Source organism: Panthera leo, chromosome B1, assembly GCF_018350215.1.
Source record: "Panthera leo isolate Ple1 chromosome B1, P.leo_Ple1_pat1.1, whole genome shotgun sequence".
NCBI lineage: Eukaryota > Metazoa > Chordata > Mammalia > Carnivora > Felidae > Panthera > Panthera leo.
In genome coordinates this window covers 18745274-18767500 of record NC_056682.1, presented here as the reverse complement: position 1 = coordinate 18767500, position 22227 = coordinate 18745274, and the positions used below count along the sequence as shown (strand labels likewise).

Sequence of the window (22227 nt, the reverse complement as noted above, 5' to 3'; positions counted from 1 at the left end):
CACCTTGTCTACCTCCTACTTCCCTTAATCCTTTCAGTTTTACTCCAAAATCAATGTCTAGGGTACCCAGTTCTCTTTCTATTACCACCGTCCCCAGTGCACACCGCCTGTATCTCTTTCTGCCACTATGGAAATGATTTCTCGATTGGTCTCACCATTTCCACTCTCTATTCCAATGATATTTTTTTTTTTTTTTTGAGAAAGAGAAAGAGCGAGTGGAGTGAGAGACAGAGGGAGAGGGAGAGAGATAATCCCAAGAAGGCTCCACACTCAGAGTGGAGCCAGACACAAGGCCCAATCCCAGAACCCTGGGATTATAACCTGAGCCTAAATCAAGAGTCATACACTTAACCAACAGAGCCACCCAGGTGCCCTAATGATATTTCTTAAAAATTAGATCTAAATGTGTTCCTTCCATTTTATAAAGCCCTCAGTACTTTACCATTTCAGATAAGGGTAAACTATAAATCTTTAACAAGGTTCTTCAGTTTCTGGCTACTTCCTGTGTCTTCAGCTCTAACTCGCATGGTACTTTCCTTCTCCCTTGCTATGCTCAGGCATCTGGCTCCCTTTTCAATCGTTTGGGTGTTTCTTACTCTTTGCTTGTACTATTCTCTGTGCTCAGAATCTTTCTTCCCCACCCCATGCTTGAGTAACTGATGTTCATCCTCTGGAAATGCTGTCCCTAATCTAAGCCCAATGTATCGTGTTATCCCCTTTAATAGTGTCCTAGATTCTCATAAAACTTACCAAAATTTGTATTTTTAAAATTTTGTATTTGTTTATTCGATACCATTTTTGTCCACTTAACTGTAGACTTCACTAAGTCAGACCTTATTACTTACTGCTGTGCATCCTGCGTGTAGCACAGCCCTTGATCCCGATCTGCACTTCATCAATACTTGTTGTGTAAGAGTTATGAATCTCAAACCATAAACTCAAACGTGTAAGATATGTCCATGTCTTTATTTCCTTTAATGAAGGTGAATCTTATTCTGGGCTTTATTTTATTGGGCTGGTAGGAAATTTAAGTACAAACATTTTTAGGACTTTCTCCCCATGGAAGGATCATACTGAAGCCCATTGGTGACTTGAAATGGGGATGGTCCATAACTTAAGCCTCCGTGTTCATAGCTGACAACTGCATGGTTTCAAGGTCATGAGGACCCTTTTAGTCTGATGGCTTTCTGTCTCCATGCCATGGGGGGCAAATGAGAATTTTAGTCAATGCTAAAAAGCTGTGCAAAGTTCAGTCTCCTTCAGCACACTTTCTTTCTGAGCTGCTATCAATTTCCCAGGGCACCCCCAGAGAGAAGGGGGCAGGTCTTGTCTGCCTGCAAAGCTATCTCCCCTTCTCTGTGTAAGGGGGATCATTCTGGCCCCTCTCTTCAACACAGCTCACCTCTTCTCTCCTCTTGTTGCTTTCAAAGATATTTGCCAGGCACACAGGATCTGGGCACAATGTCTGAGAGAGAATCTGAAGTCCTACCTTCCTACTAGCCACATGGCTTCAAACCACTCTGAACCTCAGTTCCCTAATCTTTAAAAATGGAATGACAATGGTCCCTACCTTGAGGGATTATTAAACGAATAAATATACGTGTCTTGGAAAAAAGACAGGCTCATTATAAACACAGAAGAAATGTTAGTTTTTATTACTATTCTAGGTCCAATCTGAAGAACTTCTGTTTTTGACTCAGTATTGACAACTTCACCTGGAGCAATGAGGTACAAAAGGGTTTGGTTTTAATCTTCCTCCCAGGACATATTCTACAAAGTAAGACTTGTTGGTCTTTTCACCACTATATCTCTGACACCTAGAATGATGTCCAGCCTTCAGTACTCCAGCCTCCATAAATACTTGTTGAAGAGCTCATTAAAAATCACTGCCAGGGTGCCTGGGTGGCTCAGTCATTAAGCATCTGATTTCGGCTCAGGTCATGATCTCTCGGTTTCTGAGTTCGAGCCCCATATCTGTGTGGAGGCTGCTTGGGATTCTCTTTCTGTCCCTCTCTCTCTGTTCCTTCCCCGCTCACACACGCTCTCTCACTCTCTCCCTCAAAAATAAATAAATATTGAAAAAAACTCCCTGTCTCGTTTCTATAGTGTTACAGGAAGACGGGGCCCATACCTGAAGTACAGTGTGACAGGAAGAGTGATGTGGTGAGAGCCCTGCATGACTGGCTACGGGGACAGGGTGGCTGGAGCTGCACACTCACTAGGTTCATTATAAGCAAAATGAGAAGCTTGACGTCGTGTCAGGGTCAAGAACAGAAGAATCCAAGGGACCTGACATTCAGCAAATGTGAAACAAGTCCCTGGGAAATGAAGAGACCCAGCGTTCCTTAAGGGGTAGGCCTACCTGGGTCTGACAGTGGCCAGGTAGCAGCTTGCAATGTTGTTGTTTCCTCATGCATTATATGCAAAAGAGAATGGTGCCCACTTCATGGGGTTGCTGTGAGGATTAAACCAGCGAATTTATGGCAAATCCCTCAGAAGAATGCCTGGAAAGAGTGAGTTCACGGTGGTGTGGGCCACCAGGAGTATCCCCCACAAGATCCCACATTCCGGGAAGCAGAACACACCTGTCTTATTAGCAATTGGACCCTTGGCACCTTACACACCTCTTGAAGTCTAGCAGGTGCTCAGCAATTATTTGTTTAATTAATGAGCAGGAGAGAAGTCGAATCAGGGGCAGAAAACAATGTGTGATCTGGCTCTTGAGAGGGAGTTCAAGATGCAAAGGAAGCAGAGGGTAAGTGAGGGTTTTTCCAGACTGGGAACAACTTGAACGCAGACAAGAGGAAGGAAACAGCACGGGCTGAGCCTGGGAGCCTGTGCAGTTCAGCGAGTCTAGCACAGCAGGACATGGAAAAGGGGTCAGGAATAAGGCAGGTGCCAGAAGTAGATGGCTTTGCATTTGGCCAAGCTCATTTATGTGCAGCTTAATGTGTAGTTTTCTTTATATGATTAATTCATTAACCTTACTGAGGACAAAAAACCTTGTTAAGAAGTCAACCAAGGAGTTTCAGCACACTTAATCCTTTATCCTGGATCTTTCTCATTTTGTTTTACTCTGATTGAATACTACCATCTACCAAACTATTCCTAAGTATTCTTGTTTGTTTTTTATGAGGCACAGGTGATAAACCTGAATACTGATGCCACAATCTTAGAAACTCTAATGACACTTGCAAGGGACAAGAAAGAACAGTCAAATTTTAGGTTTTGCCACGCTAGCTGTCCATCATCTTAAATACTGACTTTTTAAAATTTTGAAATATTTCCACATATTAGACAATGAGAAGGTGATAATAGTTCACAAAACTAGTAAACCTATCTTTAAGATCTTTGTGATACAAACATAATTTCTACATTTATCAACGCAAGTTGTTTTTCCCTCTACTTTCTATTCTACATATTATCTAAATCTTTTTCTCCAGAAAGATGGACTTTTACAAATTAAGAATTACTAGTGATTTGTTTTATCAAGAAATAGTTTTTTGTGAAATCTAAAAAACCAAAACCTTCATAGGAAAAGAGATCAGACTTCTTACCAGAGGCTGAGCAGGGGGAGGGGGAAGTAGAGGAAGGGGCTTAAAAGGTACAAACTTCGAGTTACAAGATAAATAAGTGCCAGAGATGTAATGTACAATGTGATGACTGTAGTTAATATTACTGTATGTAATATTGTTGTCAAGAGAGTGAATTCCAAGCATTCTCATCACAAGAAGAATACTTTTTCCTTTATTCTCTTTTCTTTTCTTTTTATTACATCTGTATGGGAAAAACGGGTGCTAGCTGAACCTATTGGGGTAGCCATTTCACTGTATATATAAGTCAGACCACCATGTTATATGTTTAATTTGTACGGTAACAAATGTCAATTATTTCTCAAGAAAATGGAGAAAAGTAGCTTGTTACCATGTCAGCAAACTTATGTTTTCCTACTTGTTAGTACTTGAAAACGCCCTTGATTAAAATGGCCAAGCCTGTCTCATCATCACCAAAGTTTGTCAACTCCCCTTCACCCTTCACGTGCCCCTGCCCAGACTTCCCAAGTATTCTGTGTATATCTCTTTCATGGGGTAGCTCATTGTGCACATTGTATTTGCATCTATGTGTGTGGCTTATTTCCTACTAAATTGCGAGTTCCTTGAAAGAGATTCAATGCCTACGGGGGATTCTGACATATCACGTGCCCCCAAAATGTAAAATGAACAAACAAAAAACCTTGAATAAAATGAAAGAAAAAGTATGTTTCTACAAATGCATGACTTAAAGTTAGAATAGCCATCATAGGGGTGCCTGGGTGGCTCAGTCGGTGAAGCATCTGACTCTTGGTTTCAGCTCAGGTCATGATCTCATGGTGCGTGAGTTTGAGCCCTGCATCTGGCTCTGCACTGACAGCATGGTGGCTACTTGGGATTCGGTCTTCCTCTCTCTTGGCCCCTCCCTTGCTCTCTCTCTCTCTCTCTCTCTTAATAATAAATAAACATTTTTGTAAAAAGTCTCTAAAGAAATAGAATACCCATTATAGTAGAACTCATAATTTATATCTCAGGTTTCGAACCACAAATGTCTTCACTAGTTATGGAAAAATATAAAGAATTATATTTTTTAATCTGTCCTTTGAATATCTCTTTATTCTTACATTCTGAGAATCTTTCTTCATGTTGTAAGCTTAAAAAGTAGAGTTTTAGAGTGATGGCCAAGAAGAAAATAAAGTATAATTTTGTCTCTTCCCTTTCTCATAGCATTTACCTATTCAAAAACTTGACTACAATAACTATTTTTTTTAATAAACCATTTTTTTATTTGTTTATTCTCTGGATAGGAAGTTGCTGTCAAGCCAGGGAATGTATTTCCCTGTTTCACTCCACGTAGTTGCAGCCACATTACTAATATTGTGTCATGTGACAGCAGCTACACATGTCATGAGGATTAATACGCCATGTTGTCTTCCCATTCTGCAGCACGATCAGAGACTGTAGATGGAAGGTGACAGCACCACAAGACAGAAGGAGCCTGGGTCCTTCTGGAAATGTTTGCAACAGAGCCACCCCTGAAAGCCATCCTATTAAAAATATTCACATTGTACTTTAAAACACTGGAGTAGGAAATACGCATTTATTGTAATTATGGAGAGTTGAGATTACTTGTGACATCAGGTAACATTAACTTGCCTAATATGCCAGAACACTTAAGAATGCGTTTAAATCTCATGATGTCATTAATATTGTACAGAAAAGGACTCAGTATGGCCTAGAGCAAACACCGGATTTATTGTGTTGCAAAGTTTTGGTTTGAAACCCTGCTTTAAAAAACACAGGACTTTAGGTGGGTCACTTCACTGCATTACTCCACATCCCTGAAAAGGATGTAGCAACAAAGCAAAACCAGATGAGATGATATGCATAAATCCCACAAAAATCAAAAAAGCACTGTGTGACTTTAAGGAGAATTATAATTGTCATCAAATGAAACAATCAGTAAATAATTGTGCTTTGGGGGCCCTGGGTGGCTCAGTCGGTTAAGCGGCCGACTTCGGCTCAGGTCATGATCTCGCGGTCTGTGAGTTCGAGCCCCATGTCGGGCTCTGTGCTGACAGCTCAGAGCCTGGAGCCTGTATCAATTCTGTGTCTCCCTCTCTCTGACCCTCTCCCGTTCATGCTCTGTCTCTCTCTGTGTCAAAAATAAATAAACGTTAAAATTTTTTTTTTTTTTTTTTAAATTGTGCTTCGTCTACAGAATGTAAGAAAGTCGTAGTCATTGCCATCAACCTTGGGCAAACAGCATGAGTTAATATTTCATTGGTAAAACATGAGGTTTCTTTGGATGCTCTTCATCTGAACCTACTTCCTTCCCTCACTATCTGTAAATGATTGACTTTGAGAGCTGGGTTTCAGTGATTGAATCTAATGAAGCTTGAGTATCAGGGCAATCTATTGCCTGGTACACTTCCAAAGGCCGATTTTATTTTTATTTTTTATTTTTTATTTTTGGCTTCTTAAGATTTTAATTCCAGTATAGTTAACATACAGTGTTATATTAATTTCAGGTGTACAATATAGTGATTCAATAATTCCATATATCACCTAGTGATAAAAAGATGGAACACTTCACAGATTTGTGTGTCATCTTTGCACAGGGACCATGCTAATCCTCTCCATATCATTCTAATTTTTAGTACAATGTGTTGTCAAAACAAGCACCCAAAGGCCAATTTTAAGCAATTATAAACATATCCTTATTTTTTTGTTGTTGGATGGGAATTGTAGAAAATAAAATTTATCTGAATTCCTACAATTCTAAAGCAAACATTTGTGACAATGCTGCAAACAGCAAGCACAACTGTGTGACTATATGAGCAGTCACATATTTTTCCAGATCCCAACATTTCAGATCCATCTTTGTCTGACGCTAAGAGACCTGCAAAACTGTTATTGATACAGCAAAATGGTTCTGAATCTCAGAGTTCTTATATGAAAACAATTTGATACAAGTTTTCCAAATGTTTACAGTTCTAAAAATTTTACATGGCTTTACCAATAACAAATGATGAAACTTAAAGAAATCTTCCTAAAGATCAAATTTTGATCAATCAGACAAGAAGCAAGACATTCTTTCCATTGTCCCCTAGAAAATACTTTTTAATTCTTATTTGAAACTATAAATAGCAATAAAAAAAGGAAAGAAATATAAATAGCATTGCATACAAATGCAAGGGGAAATGGTAATGTGGAGGAGTGTCAAATAGTTACTAAATGTTCTTTCTCTGTATGATATAATGCTTGTGATATTTGTCAACTTTGAAAATATATATGTACTGATTCCTTTTCCTACTCAAAATAAATATTCATTTTCATATATAATTTAGAATTTATAATTTTGTATTACTTTCCTTAGATTCTCCAATATTGTATAGCAGCAGGCACCACAAATATATTCCTTCCTCGGATGACTCTGTTTCCAAACTCTAAAAAACTTCCTTTCATACTGTCCGTTTTCTAGAAGATTTTTTTTTAATTATCTTCTTTTTATGACATTTATTTGTTTTGAGAAAGAGAGAGTGCACAAGCTGGGGAGGGCAGAGAGAAAGGGAGGAAGAGAATCCCAAGCAGGCTCCATGCTGTCAGTGCAAAGCCCAACATGAGGCTAAATCCCACAAACTGTTAGATCATGACATGAGCCCAAATCGAGTTAGGTGCTTAACCAACTGAGCAACCCAGGCTCCCCTAAAATTACCTACCAAGACTTCCTTTCTTGAGATGGAAATGTAGAAAATTCATTTTCTTGATGGCATATTTCTTCATTTATTTTGTTTTGTTTTAAGCTCTTATTTGGACACAGAAAATTCCTTTTGATTCAAATAACTCATAAAGCCATAAAGGTTGAATTCTAAAACAGGAGTATTTATTCACCGTAGCTACTTAGCATTTCTAATCCAAGTATTCACTGCTTTTACTATTCAAATTAGTTCAGACTGTCTCATTGAAACAATTTTATTTGAAACTCTCAATGATTATATATATATTTCAAATATATATATATATATATATATATATATATATTTTCAAATATATGTATATATATTTGAAACTATGTGGTAAAAGCAGTGATAATTTAAAACCTATATACCTACATTTCCTAAACACATTATTTTAACTTAAATAAATTCACATTCATTAGCCAAATTTTTGACATAGGACCAAGGCCTTTTTCATATGTGATTTCTGATTGTTTATTGGTGTTATTTTTCCGGCATAAAATAAAACCATAATTCATCATCTATGAATTCAAGTTTGGCTTCCTTTAATGGGGAGCCACGTAAGAAGCAAGCTTAGTGCAGAATCTGTCTGGAATTTAACACTCATTTCCTATTCTTTTACATATGTCTCATATACCTCTAATCTTTTTTTTTTTAGTTATTTGCATTATCCAATGTTTCCAATAAATTTTTCTTGATTTTTATAAAAATAACTCCTTTTTATTACTTACATAATACTTAATGAAATTTTATAATTATGAAATCTAACCAGCACAAATCAGTTTGGGAACAAACTGACTCTTATCAGCACACTGGTCATTAGTTGGTTCTAGAATGAGAGTCTTAGAGAGGAGGTCTAGGAGCCATACCTACATACTGTTCTGCAGACTTAAGTCAGTATACTGAGATACTCTGTTTTACATCTCAAGGAAGTGAAAGTTTTGTTTAATCTAGCAAATTAGGCAAGTAGAGATTGAGTATAAAAGGTTTCTATTGTTATTGTATTTTTAAATTTTTTTTCTTTAATGTTTCTTTTTGAGAGACAAGAGAGTGAGAGAGAGAGAGAGAGTCAGAGCATGAGTAGGAGAGGGGCAGAGAGAGAGGGAGACAGTGAATCTGAAGCAGGTTTCAGGCTCTGAGAGGTCAGCACAGAGTCCCAGGCAGGGCTCGAACTCAAGAACCATGAGATCATGACCTGAGCTGATGTCGGACGCTTAATCGACTGAGCCACCCAGGCACCCCTATTGTTATTATTTTTATATTAACGTTTTTCATAGAAATAATTAATGATCTATGATGATCTGAGTTTCTTTCTGCAAGATACAATTAACTTTTCTGAGCTAGTAATGCTCAGTCAAATATCCAAACTGTGTTTGGATCCTAGGCTGTAGTAAGTAAATCAGTAGAGAAATGCCCCTTTAAAGGTTCTGCCACCCATGCAATGGATACAGTGCTTCCTCTTGTCACAGGATGGGAACAGGTGACTATTTGTCTTTTGCAGTGAAGTTAGTCACCCTAAATTGGCCCCTCATCACTTTTCTGAAATCCTTTAGAAATGAGGAAAGAGGAATAAAAAAGGTATACTCTTTAGTGTGATAATATGGTGGTGGTGGTGGGGTTGTTCTAGATAAAAGGAAGGGAAACAATACACACACACAGAGACCACTAATTATGGTATGTAAATGAACTGCATTACACTCTAAACTCCACTGAAAGCAGAAACTACAATTTTTAATTATTTGTTGACCGTAATATAATATCAAGCTCCTAACAGACTACTTGCCAATCATGGACATCAATATATACACTTGAATGAATTAAAAAATAATAGAATTCCTTCACTACACTTTTATTTGAATAAACTTGTTAATAAAGAGATAGTCTATACCCACTTTACCCCCAAAATTTGTTGATCAAAAACTCTAATTTATATAAATTATCTAGTTAGAATTTATCATTATTATATAATGATTTTTAAGTTCCCATTGTGCACAATGAAAACACTACATTTGTATTTTTTTAAATTACCTGGCAGGCTTAGCCAATGCTTCGTATTTGAAAGCATTGGGCAATCAAAAATTATACTTTTCAGTCAGACTTAAATGTAATATTTACAATAACTGCTGTAAGGATCAACAATAGCCAAAGTATGGAAAGAACCCAAATGTCCATCAAGGGACGAATGGATAAAGAAGATGTGGTATATATATACAATGGAGTATTACTGGGCAATCAAAAAGAATGAAATCTTGCCATTTGCAACCACGTGGATGGAACTGAAGGGCATTATGCTAAGTGAAATTAGTCAGAGAAAGACAAATATCATATGACTTCACTCATATGAGGACTTTTAGAGACAAAACAGATGAACATAAGGGGAGGGAACCAAAAATAATATAAAAACAGGGAGGGGGACAAAACATGAGACTCTTAAATATGGAGAACAAACAGAGGGTTACAGGAGGGGTTGTGGGAGGGGGATGGGCTAAATGGGAAGGGGCACTAAGGAATCTACTCATGAAATCATTGTTGCACTATGTGCTAACTAATTTTTATATAATTTTTAAAAAAATAAAATTAAGAAAAAAATAAATAAAATAACTGCTGTAAACTAGGAGCTATTTGAAATTTTTAGGAATGTTGAATTATTTTGTATATCTAGGATATATATATATATATATATATATATATATATATATATATAAATTAAGTAGTAGTTCCTTTGGCTGTTACTTGGATCATAGATTGGCATGCTATGCTCTGTGATGCTGTTATGTTACATTATGTTATATTACAGGAGAAAGTTTATCCTTACAGTGAATAGAATTCTACAGTGGCTATTAGCTTTCAAAGTATAGTGTAACTATGCTTGATACCCTATAATGTTGGCACCCCACTCTGGACTATTGAAGATTGGTATATCTTCATTTCTCCCTGGGGGAATTCAACCCATTTGCAAATATGAACATTGACATCTATCTTCTTTGACTTTGCTTTTCCCCGGGGATCCTACTTTAAGACCTGGAGGGACATGTCATGAGCTAGAGAAGACATACAAATGTGAACAACAGTAAATTAAACTGTGGAACGAAAGGTCATTCCAAATAAACTTTCTATTTCCCTTGTTATAGTGTATTGCAAATGAATCTCAATCAGATGGCTGCAATTCCCCTAGACTTGAGTGAAAAATAATGCAAAGCATAAGAGAAACTCTGTTTTTATTTATCCACATGTACCTCTAAACATTAAGTCATCCCCAGTTCTCTATAAGTTTTATTTAGCCATGGAAAGTACACAATAGCTTTTTCCTTTATAACTTTACCGCAAGAGCAGTGCTGATGCCTGTATTTAATAATATGGATGTCCTTAGATTAATGAACTAGAATAAATTCAAAAGGATGTTGGATGTTATAAATTAACATAATTAAAATCTTTCTGAAGGAATTTAATAAGTAGATGGATTTGAAATATTTACATTGACATCATGACACTTTATGTAATGCTTTTATGTAACAGTTAATTGGTAAATTAAATATATACATAGGTCCTCTTAAAAATCATACCATGTTTGTGTCCATTAATTTATTAAAGAACATGTGCTATGTTTCAATAATACTGAAACATCAACTTTAACATATCCTTCTGATGAGTAATCAAATAATAGAATATATAGCCAAATTATCTAAGTTCTATAAAAGTTTATAGTAAACAGAAATAAAACAACTTGGAGGAAAAAATTTGAATACTTTCCTTTTTAAGGATATATGCTTGGAACTGTTCAGGTACATAAGGAGATTCAATGAATTTCGTTTGCTTTTTAGTAGCAGCGATGATGTTACTCTCCTAATTTAAAACTGGAAAAATTATTGTACATAATCAGTTTAACTCAAAACTGGAACAAGTTGAAATAATTATTAATAAGATGGCTAATTTTTCATACATTTTAATAGGGCTAGAAATTTAATCAGGGATGGATATTGGAGGAAAATAATTATCTTACGTTGCCCTATGGGATCTTAATTTTAATTTCTAGGCTTCTCAGAAAAGGCTTCTCAGAAAGTTTCTATTTTCCCCTTCCAGTGAAAAATAAATAATTATTTATTTCAGACAACACCCTAATATAGTCCCATACTGAAACTCGAAGACCGTGGAGCAGTCTCCTTGCCGTCCTTGTCACACAGAAATGGTGTAAATATCATGATGATTTAGGAGTCCAGTCTTTAACTACTAGCATCAACATCAATCCATATAAACATATTTTCATCCTCCTTGAGGAAATTATTTCAAGGTATTCATCCAGTTTTGGTTATAAAACAAAGAAAACTACTTCCGGCAGCTTACAAGCAAATATGCTATGTTAGTGGGTGTGTGTGTCTTGTAAAATCACAAAGAAGTTACTTTACCTGCAGGTTCTTGTTGTTATTGTTATTGATATATGTGAGTGTTTCAGACAGGGCAAGATTTATATGTTAAGTACTTACTGGAATCTTAATGCCATCTCTGACCTGCTGCTTAATCTCATCCTTGGTTCTTTTGTGATTGTTATTTCAACTATAGGTACTGACTGTAAAACCTCTTTCAGACTCCAAAAGGGCTTTTTTCTCTTCCTTCTCCTTCTCTTCCCTCCCTTTTCTTTTCTTCCTTTCCTTTTTGTTTTATTGCTTTGTTTTGCCAGAAAGTATCAGTTTGGCATTACTAGTATCGATAAAAATAAAAAGATACCAGGGAAATTTCTATTTCAGTTTATGATTCTGGAGGAATCTTACCCTAATCTCCATGAACTATAATCAATTGATTACCAAGTTAGTAATTATAATCTGGTTTGCTCAAAAATCATTTCTAATGCCAAATAGAATCACTATCGCTAAGTCAAAAGGTTCATATTCTATTCTATTTTTTTAGGGCTTATAAATTCACAATCAAGGATTAGTAGACAACCAGTATCCAGAGACTTCTATCAAGAAACATAGTCAATATGAATACATTAGAGTTTCTAAAAAGAGGTGGGTTTTCTTTGTTGTTGTTGTTATTGTTATATCTATCAGCATAATTGTTTCTATACTAGTGTAGGTATATACCCCATACCATCACATTAATGCATTAACTTTCTAATATCATTAGGAAATAAACACATTGAAAAGTAACTTAAAAGGAGCAAATCAAGAATGCTTTTCACAAATCACTTGTAACACTGTATCTTATTATATTCTCTCTGGCCTCTTATTTTTCATTGAAGATAGAAATCTTTAAAGCAATCAAATGCTAACAAAATTTCATCAGATGATATATATTTTAGTGAGCTAGCAAGAGACCAAAGTAGCATGGATTTCTTCCCAAAATCAGTTCTCTGGGTGAAACTGTAAAAGGATATATTCTCAAAATGGGGGTGGGGAGGGGGACAGGAGAGGAACTGGAGAGGAATCATTTTTTTTATGTTTATTTATTTATTTTGAGAGAGAGAGAGAGAGAGAGAGAGGAGGGGGGAGGGGCAGACAGAAGATCCAAACCAGGCTCTGTGCTGTTAGCACAGAGCCCCATCCAGGGCTCAAACTCAGGAACTGTGAGATCATGACCTGAGCTGAAGTTGGACGCTTAACCAACTGAGCCAACCAGGCACCCCAAGAGAAATCATTTTTATTTTTGTTTGGTTCTACAAAATGGCATGGAATTGTTTTTTTATTAATGTTTATTTATTTTGAGAGAGAGAGGAAGAGGGACAGAGAAAGGGAGAGAGAGAATCCCCAGTGGGCTCCACACTGTTAGCACAGAGCCCAACATAGGGCTCAATCTTACAAACCATGGTCATGACCTGAGGTGCAATCAAGAGTCTGATGCTCAAGTGACTGAGCCACCCAGGCACCCAGCAGTTTTGTTATTTAACAGAATTTTCTCATTTGTATTTTTACATATACAGATACTTATAAATGAAAAAATGTTTCATTTGGGGTTTAATCAGGGAAGCAGACCACTAGAAGATAAAAATAGTAAGGGCCCAGCATGCTCTATCTTCCATAATTTGTCTCATTCAGCATATTACTTTTGAAGGCTCATTTTAAGTGTTGCTTCCATTTGACCTTATGACATGACACAGCCTATGTGAGGCCGTTGTTTCTGTGGCTGGTGCTAGAGAATGAAGTCTTCAGAGCGAGAAGGGTGGTTGAGAAGGGAACATGGATGTACAGTGAGTGAAGAAGGACAACATCAGAACTTGTAGGGCCATGTTGCTCTCTCACCACATTCAAGCCTTCAGTCTCAATTGCACTGTACCCTGCAGAAGGTGATTCCTTCATGGGCAGCTAGGCGCTCACCCAGCCCAGAAATGGGAGAAATGGAAGGAGGGTCTGGCTGAGCATAAGGGAACGCAAGCCCAGCTGCCAACACGACAGAAGAAAAGTGACAACATCCTGAGCAGCAGTAGCACCTCATGACCTGAACTGGCCCTCCAAACATAAAATAAATACGGCTGCAGCTTCTCTTCTACCTTCCAAATCTAATGTGTGTCTCTTGTGGGCCACAGTAACCTGGAGCTCTGCAGAGCAGAGAATTCTGGAAAGCATTGGAGCGGTTTTGCTAAAGTGACACAATACAGATCTACCACATATACCAAGTCTGAGGTTTCTCTCCGAATCGGCCAGGAGAGAGAGCCATCAGCTAATATTTTTAAGTTGTGTAAAGGGTATATGAGGGGCACTATGCTATTTTCTGTATACCCATTTGAAATTTACTGTAGTTAAAATTTTTACTTGACAAATGAAAAAAGGAAAGAGAAAGGGACGTAGCAGAGAAGAGGCAAGAGTGGCAAGTGAATGGGATTAGCTAGGCGCAGCAGCTTGATGCAGCAGTAAAGGGGTTGAGGAAGATAATTTTAAACTTTCTCTCCATGAGCCTACATTACAGAAATATTAAGGACAAAGAAATATTAAGGACACCCATACAGGTACCCTTGGGGTAAGATGAAAGTTGCAAGAAATTCCCGCTGGGGAAAAAAGTCAGTGAGAATAGCCACCCACTCTGAAACCTTCACCCTCCGCGTGCTTCCTCCAAATCCCTGAATGAGTGCATGTCAACCTGAGAAGGCTACGTGTGCACCATGCCACTTTCCTCTAGGGGTATCAAGATGTGCTTGATTAGTACACAGTGATTCTGGGGTGCCTGTGCTCTTCAGCCTGGACATCATCCTCCCTCTTTCTCCTAAACTCATCTGACTGGGGTCTAGTCCTCAGTACTTGACACTACATGAGAATTTGAGTTTTTAGTCTCAAATACCAAAACAAGGACTAAAACTATCTCAAGAGAAAGAATGCAAACAAAACAATACAATAATTTCTTCATCAAATATTTGATTACTAGAGCATTATTATTGGCATTGGAGATCAAACAAAGACTCATACAAAGAAATAACCCTACCTTCAGGCCCTGTCTTATGGCGCTGACATTGGCAAAGAGCAAGGGAATTCAAAAAATAAGATTAACAACAACACAAGGATGGACATTCAAACTGCTCTGATTTACCTCTTAATTGAGGTACCACCCAGTGCAATAAATGAAGAAAAAGAAACAGAAGGTATGCACATTGAAAAGAAAGAAATAAAATGGTCACTATTTGTAGGCAACATGACTATCTTTGTAGAAAATCCCAGTGGAACTACAAAAACCTACTAGAACAAATAAGTGAATTTATTAAGGTTGCAGAACATAAGGTCAGTACACAAACATCAATCAGATTTCTATATAGTAGCAATGAACAATTGGAGAAAAGATACTCTACCCATGGAATACTACTGTCACCCATGTCTGTGGATTCAAAACTGTTTATGATCATCTACATAACTGCCTGTCCTACATATTTTGAAATAACTTAGCCAGTCTCCACAACTGTGTGAGCTAATTTTTGTAGTAATTCTCTCTTGTTCTCTCTTGCTGTGAATGAGAGAAAGAGAGAGAAAAAGATAAAGAAATGTAAAGATATACATATATTTCTTACTGTGTATATTTCTGTTAAATATACACACTTTATATGTGTATAAACTTTAACCGAATCTATAAAAGAAAAAAGTTAACAATGAACTTTATCAATAAGAACCTCTGTTCTCTGAAAAATACTAAGAAAATAGTGAGGGGCCAAGATGGCAGGGCAATGTGGAAGTTCTCAGCTTCTCTCATCCCTGAAATGCAGCTAACACCAAACCGTTTTGCACACCTAGAAAATTGATCTGAGGATTAGCAGAACAATCTGTATAACTTGAGCCCAGAACTCAGCAGGTACATGGGGCAGAGAGGTGGACTGGGGGAGAGAGAAGCTGTGGAGGATAGCTGTTTTCATGGAGAAAGGACAGAGAAAGGGAGGAGAGTCTAGGAAAAGCACTCCCCCCAAAAGTAGCTGGAGAGAAAGAGAAAGAGTGGAAGCCCCCACAAGACTAAACAAGAAAGGGAGAAAGGAGAAGGTTTCTTGACTAAACAAGAAAGGGAGAAAGGAGAAAGGAGAAGGTTTCAGTACTACTAGGACTGTATAAACTAAAGGAGTTCATGAGCACTAAACCAGCCCTGCAAGAAATTTTAAGGGGACTCTTTGAAGGGGGAAAAGATGAAACAAAACAAAAAAGACCAAAAGCAACAAAGACTAGAAAGGACCAGATAATATCACTAGAAATACCAACTCTACAGGCAACACAATGGCAATAAATTGTTATCTTTCAGTACTCTCTCTAAATGTCAATGGACTAAACACTTCAATCAAAAGAGATAGGGTAACAGAATAGATAAGAAAACAAGATCCATCTATATGCTGTTTACAAGAGACCCATTTTAGACCTAAAGTCACCTTCAGATTGAAAGTAAGGGAATGCAGAACCATCTATCACGTTAATGGTCACCAAAAAAAGCTGAGTAGCCATATTTATATAAGACAATCTAGATTTTAAAATAAAAACTGTAACAAGAAATGAAGAAAGGCATTTTATCATAATTAAGGGGTCTATCCACTAAGAGGATCTAACAGTTGTGAACATGCCCTGATGTGGGAGCACCCAAATACATAAATCAGTTAATCACAAACATAAAGAAACTCATTCATAATAATACCATAATAGTAGGGGACTTCAATACCCCACTTACAGTAATTGACAGATCTTCTAAGTAGAAAATCAACAAGGACACAATGGCTTTGAATATCCCACTGGACCAGATGGATTTAACAGATATATTCAGAACATTTCATCCTAAAGCAGTGGAATACACATTCTTCTTGAGTGCACATGGAACATTCTCCAGAATAGATCCCATACTGGGACACAAATCAGCCCTCAGCAAGTACAAAAAGATTGAGATCACACCATGCATATTTTCAGACCATAATGCTATGAAACTCAAAATCAACCACAAGAAAAAAATTGGAAAGACAACAAATACTTGGAGACTAAAGAACATCCTACTAAAGAATGAATGGGCTAACCAAGAAATTAAAGAAGAAATTAAAATATACATGGAAGCTGATGAAAATGATAGTGCTACAGCCCAAAACCTCTGGGACACAGCAAAGGTGGTCATAAGAGGGAAGTATAGCAATCCAGGCCTTCCTAAAGAAGGAGGAAAGATGGCAGATACCCAACCAAACCTTACACTTTGTAGAGCTGGAAAAACAACAGCAAATAAACCCAAAACCGGTAGAAGATGGGAAATAATAAAGATTAGAGCAAAAATGAGTGCTATCAAGATAAAAAAAAAAAAAAGTAGAACAGATCAATGAAACCAAGAGCTGGTTCTTTGAAAGAATTAACAAAATTGGTAAACCACTAGCCAGTTTGATCAAAAAGAAAAAGGAAAGGACCTAAATAAATAAAATCAAGAATGAAAGAGAAGAGATCACAACAAACACCATAGAAATACAAACAATAGTAAGAGAGTATTATGAGCAATTATATACCAATAAATTGGGCAATCTGGAAGAAAATGGACAAATTCCTAGAAACATATATACTACCAAAACTGAAACAGGAAGAAGTAGAAAATTTGAACAGACCCATAACTAGTAAAGAAATCAAATAAGTAATCAAAAATCTCCCAAAAAACAAGAGTCCAGGACCAGATGGCTTTCCAAGGGAATTCTACCAAACATTTAAAGAAGAGTTAACACCTATTCTTTTGAAGCTGCTCAAAACATAGAAGTGGAAAGAAAACGTCCAAACTGATTCTTTGAGGCCAGCATCACCTTGACTCCAAAACCAGACAAAGACCCTTTTTAAGCAGAACTACAGACCAATTTCTCTGATGAACATGGATGCAAAAATTCTCAACAAGATACTCAACAATACATTAAAAGAATTATTCACCATGATCAGGTGGGTGATCACATATTTATACCTGGGATGCAGGGCTGGTTCAATATCTGCAAATCAACCAATGTGTTACATCATATAAATAAAAAGAAAGGATAAGAACCACATAATCCTCTCAATAGATGTGGAGAAAGCATTTGACAAAATGCAGCATCCTTTCTTGATAAGACCCTCAAGAAAGTGGGGGTAGAAGGATTATACCTCAATATCATAAAAGCTATGTATGAAAGACCCACCACTAATATCATCCTTAATGGGTAAAGACTGAGAGCTTTCCCCCAAAGGTCAGAAACATGACAGGGATGTCCACTCTCACCACTGTTATTCAACATAGTGTTGGAAATCCAAGCCTCAACAATCTACAACACAAAGAAATAAAAGGCATCCAAATCGGCAAGGAGGAAGTCAAACTTTCACTCTTTGCAGACGACATGTTACTCTATGTGGAAAACCCAAAAGATTCCATCAGCTTTAACTGATTCATGAATTCAGCAAAGTTGCAGGATATAAAATCAATGCACAGAAATCGGTTGCATTTCTATACACCGGTAATGAAATGCAGAAAGAGAAATCAAGGAATTGATCCCATTTACAATTGTACCAAAACCCATAAAATACCTAGGAATAAACCTAACCAAAGAAGTGAAAAATCTATACACTCAAAACTATAGAAAGCTCATGTAAGAAATTGAAGAAGACACCAAAAAATGGAAAAATATCCCATGCTCATGGATTGGAAGAACAAATATTGTTAAAATGTCAATACTACCCAAAGCAATCTATACATTCAACACAATCCCAATCAAAATAGCACCAGCATTCTTCAAAGAGCTAGAATAAACAATCCTAAAATTTGTATGGAACCTGAGAAGACCCTGAATAGCCAAAGCAATCTTGAAGCTGGAGACATCACAATCCCAGATTTCAAGATGTATTACAAAGCTGTAATCCTCAAAACAGTATGGTACTGGCACAAAAACAGACACTCAGATCAATGGAACAGAATAGAGAACCCAGAAATGGACCCCCAAACATGTAGCCAACTAATCTTTGACAAAGCAGGAGAGAATATCCAATGGAATAAAGACAGTGTCTTCAGCAAATGATGCTGGGGAAACTGGACAGCAACATGCAGAAGAATGAACTTGGACCACTTTCTTATACCATACACAAAAATAAAATCAAAATGGATGAAAGGCCTAAACATAAGACAGGAAGCCATCAAAACCCTCGAGGAGAAAGCAGGCAAAAACCTCTTTGATCTTGGCCGCAGAAACTTCTTACTCAATAAGTCTCCAGAGGCAAGGGAAACAAAAGCAAAAAATGAACTATTGGGACCTCATCAAAATAAAAAGCTTCTGCACAGTGAAGGAAACAATCAGCAAAACTAAAAGGCGACCGGCGGGATGAGAGAAAATATTTTCAAATGACATATCAGATAAAGGGTTAGTATCCAAATTCTATAAAGAACTTGTCAAACTCAACACCCAAAAAAGAAATAACCCAGTGAAGTAATGGGCAAAAGACATGAAAGGACACTTTTCTAAAGAAGACATCCAGATGGTGAACAGACATATGAAAAAATGCTCAACATCACTCATCATCAGGGAAATACAAATTAAAACCACAATGAGATACTACCTTACTCCAGTCAGAATGGCTAAAATTAACAACTCAAGCAATGATAGACTTTGCAAAGATGTGAAGAAAGGGGAACCCTTTTGCATTGCTGGTGGGAATGCAAACTGGTGTGGCCACTCTGAAAACAGTATGGAGATTCCTCAAAAAGTTAAAAATAGAACTACCTTACGACCCAGCAATTGCACTACTAGGTATTTATCCAAGGGATACAGGTGTGCTGTTTTGAAGGGGCACATGCATCCCAATGTTTATAGCAGCACTATCAACAATAGCCAAGATATGGAAAGAGCCCAAATGTCCATCGACAGATGAATGGATAAAGAAGATGTGGTATATGTATACAATGGAGTATTGCTCAACAATCAGAAAGAATGAAATGTTGCCATTTTTGACTACATAGATGGAACTAGAGGGAATTATGCTAAGCAAAATTAGTCAGAGAAAGACAAATATCATATGACTTCACTCATATGAGGAATTTAAGATATAAAACAGATGAACATAAGGAAGGGAAGGAAGAATAATATAGAAACAGCAAAAATAATATAGAAACATAAGAGACTCTTAAATATAGAGAACAAACAGAGGGTTGCTGGAGGGATTGTGGGAGGAGGGATGGGCTACGTGGGTAAGGGGCATTAAGGAAGACACTTGTTGGGATGAGCACTGGGTGTTATACATAGGGGATGTATCACTGGAATCTACTCCTGAAATAATTGTTGCACTATATGCTAACTAACTTGGATGTAAATTAAAAAATAAATAAACAAATATAGGCATAAAAAAAGAAAAAAGAGATATAATAAATAAATACATAAATAAATAAATAAATAAATAAATAAGAAAAATACTAAGAATAATTTTATTCATGCTATGCACTGGGAAATAGTACTTACAAATCCTATTTCTGATCAATATTTTGTATCCATAGAACTTTCAAAACTCAGTGATAAGAAAAGAAAAACTCTAAAGAAGAAAATGGATAATCTCTCTGCACACATTATCAGGAAGGATATCAGGATGGCAGATAAGCTCATGAAGAGATGCTCAATGTCATTAGTGATTAGAGAAATGCAAAGTAAAACAGTGAGATACCACTAAATACCAATAGAATGACTAAGAAACAGAAAAACAAACCAAAAAACCCCCCCACAGTTCTGACTGGTGCTGCAGATGCAGAGCAACCAAAACTCCAAACCTTTGTACATGGTTGGTGGAAATGAAAAGTGTTATAACCACTTTAAGAAAGAGTGCCTACAAAGTTAGGCATGTCGTTACCACATAATTAAAGATTCTACACAGATATTTTTCAAAAAGTAATTAAAACTGTGCTCACATAGCAGCTTATATGTAAATGTTTACAGTGGCTTTTTTATGTAATCACCAAATATTAGAACCCAAATGTCCCTCAAATGGGGAATGGGTAAGCAAACAGTGGTACATCCATACAACAGAATACTACTCAGCAGTAAAATGGAGTGGCACACTGAAGCGTGCAATAGTATGGTCGGATCTTAAGTGCATTATGCCAAGTGAAAGAATCCAAAATCAAAAAGTGACAGTGTGATGCCATGCATATGCCATTATGCAAAAGGTGACATTATGGTGAGGAAGAACAAATCACTGATTGCCAAGGGTAGGAGGCACCAGCAAGGATTTTAACCACAAAAGGACATGGAAGAATTGTTTGGTCATTGGAACTGTTTTATATCTTTATTTTGGTGGTGGTCCCACTACTATTCACATCTGTCAAAATTCCAGGACTGTCCTTTAAAAGGTGAGAATTTTACTGCATGTAAATGAAACTTTAATTGAAAATTAGAATGAGTATATATAATATTAGGTAGCAACGGTTGGTAAGGGAGCAAAAGTGAATTGGGAAAAGGAGACATAAAATGGCTAACTGTGAAATTCACTGAGGATGGGTGAAGAAAGAGAAAGCCTCACTGCAAAGATGATTTTTAAGATCATCTCCTGCAAGAAGTCTGGCATATATAAGCAAGAACAAGAAGATCAGTGTGGGTAGAATGGAGTGAAGAAGAAAAGCAGAGTAAGTGGTCTGGGAGTTGACTCAAGAGTGTGGGGGAGGGGGCATCAGATGGAAGCCCATAGGTCACAGGTAGGTCTTTGACTGTTTCTGTGAGTGAGATGGTAAGCTAGCAGAACATGTGAGCGGAAGACTGACACCATCTGGCTGACATTCTAACAGGGTACCTCTGTCTACCATGTTGAGTAGAAGAGGGCAAGATTCCCATAGAAAGACTGACAAACAGGCAAAAGAAAAGGCATAGATAAGGCCGTGGAGGAAGTGTAACACTGTCCTGCTGTGGATATATTGGTTATGTAACGCCGGTGGCTTTCTGATCAGCTGGAGGTGGGGTATGTAAGCAAGGAAGGAGTCAATGATGCGATGAGTGGAAAGATTTTTGGTCTAAACAACTGAAAGAATGGGACATCTCTTTTTTTCTTTTTTTAGATTTTATTTTTAAGTACTCTCTATCCCCAAAGTTGGGCTCAAAATGACAACCCCACGATCAAGAGTCACACACTCCATCATCCACTGAGCCAGCCAGGTGCCCCAAGAATGGAACATCTTTTTAAATACTTTTTTTATGTTTATTTATTTTTGAGAGAGAGACAGAGTGCAAGCAGGAAAGGGGCAGAGAGAGAGGGAGACACAGAATCTGAAACAGGCTCCAGGCTCTGAGCTGTCAGCACAGAACCTGATGTGGGGCTCTAACCCACAAACTACGAGGTCATGACCTGAGCTGAAGTCAGAGGCTTAACCAACTGAGCTACCCAGGCACCCCAAGAATGGAACATCTTAATTGAAATGGAGAGGATTACAGAAGGAGTTGGTGTATGTGGAAAGGGTGTGGATATTAGTTTGGGACATTTAGGTTGAAGATGCTTATGAGACAGCCAAATGGAGCTATCAAGTAGGCAGGTGGGTATTTGAGTCTGGAAGTCAGTGGACAAGTT

General features: G+C 37.3%; 1 long non-coding RNA gene and 1 other non-coding gene across 2 annotated transcripts in view; one reads left to right on the top strand and one right to left on the bottom strand.

Annotated features, from left to right (window-relative positions):
- The window catches only part of LOC122216850, a 97465-nt gene that overhangs the window by 59525 nt on the left and 15713 nt on the right, over positions 1-22227 (top strand). Inside the window, exon 3 of the long non-coding RNA XR_006201155.1 lies at positions 12173-12273. This is a non-coding gene — a long non-coding RNA (uncharacterized LOC122216850). The remainder of the gene's footprint in view (positions 1-12172; positions 12274-22227) is intronic.
- On the bottom strand, positions 6107-6210 carry LOC122218788. The gene has a single exon (XR_006202117.1). It is a non-coding gene; the product is annotated as a U6 spliceosomal RNA (small nuclear RNA).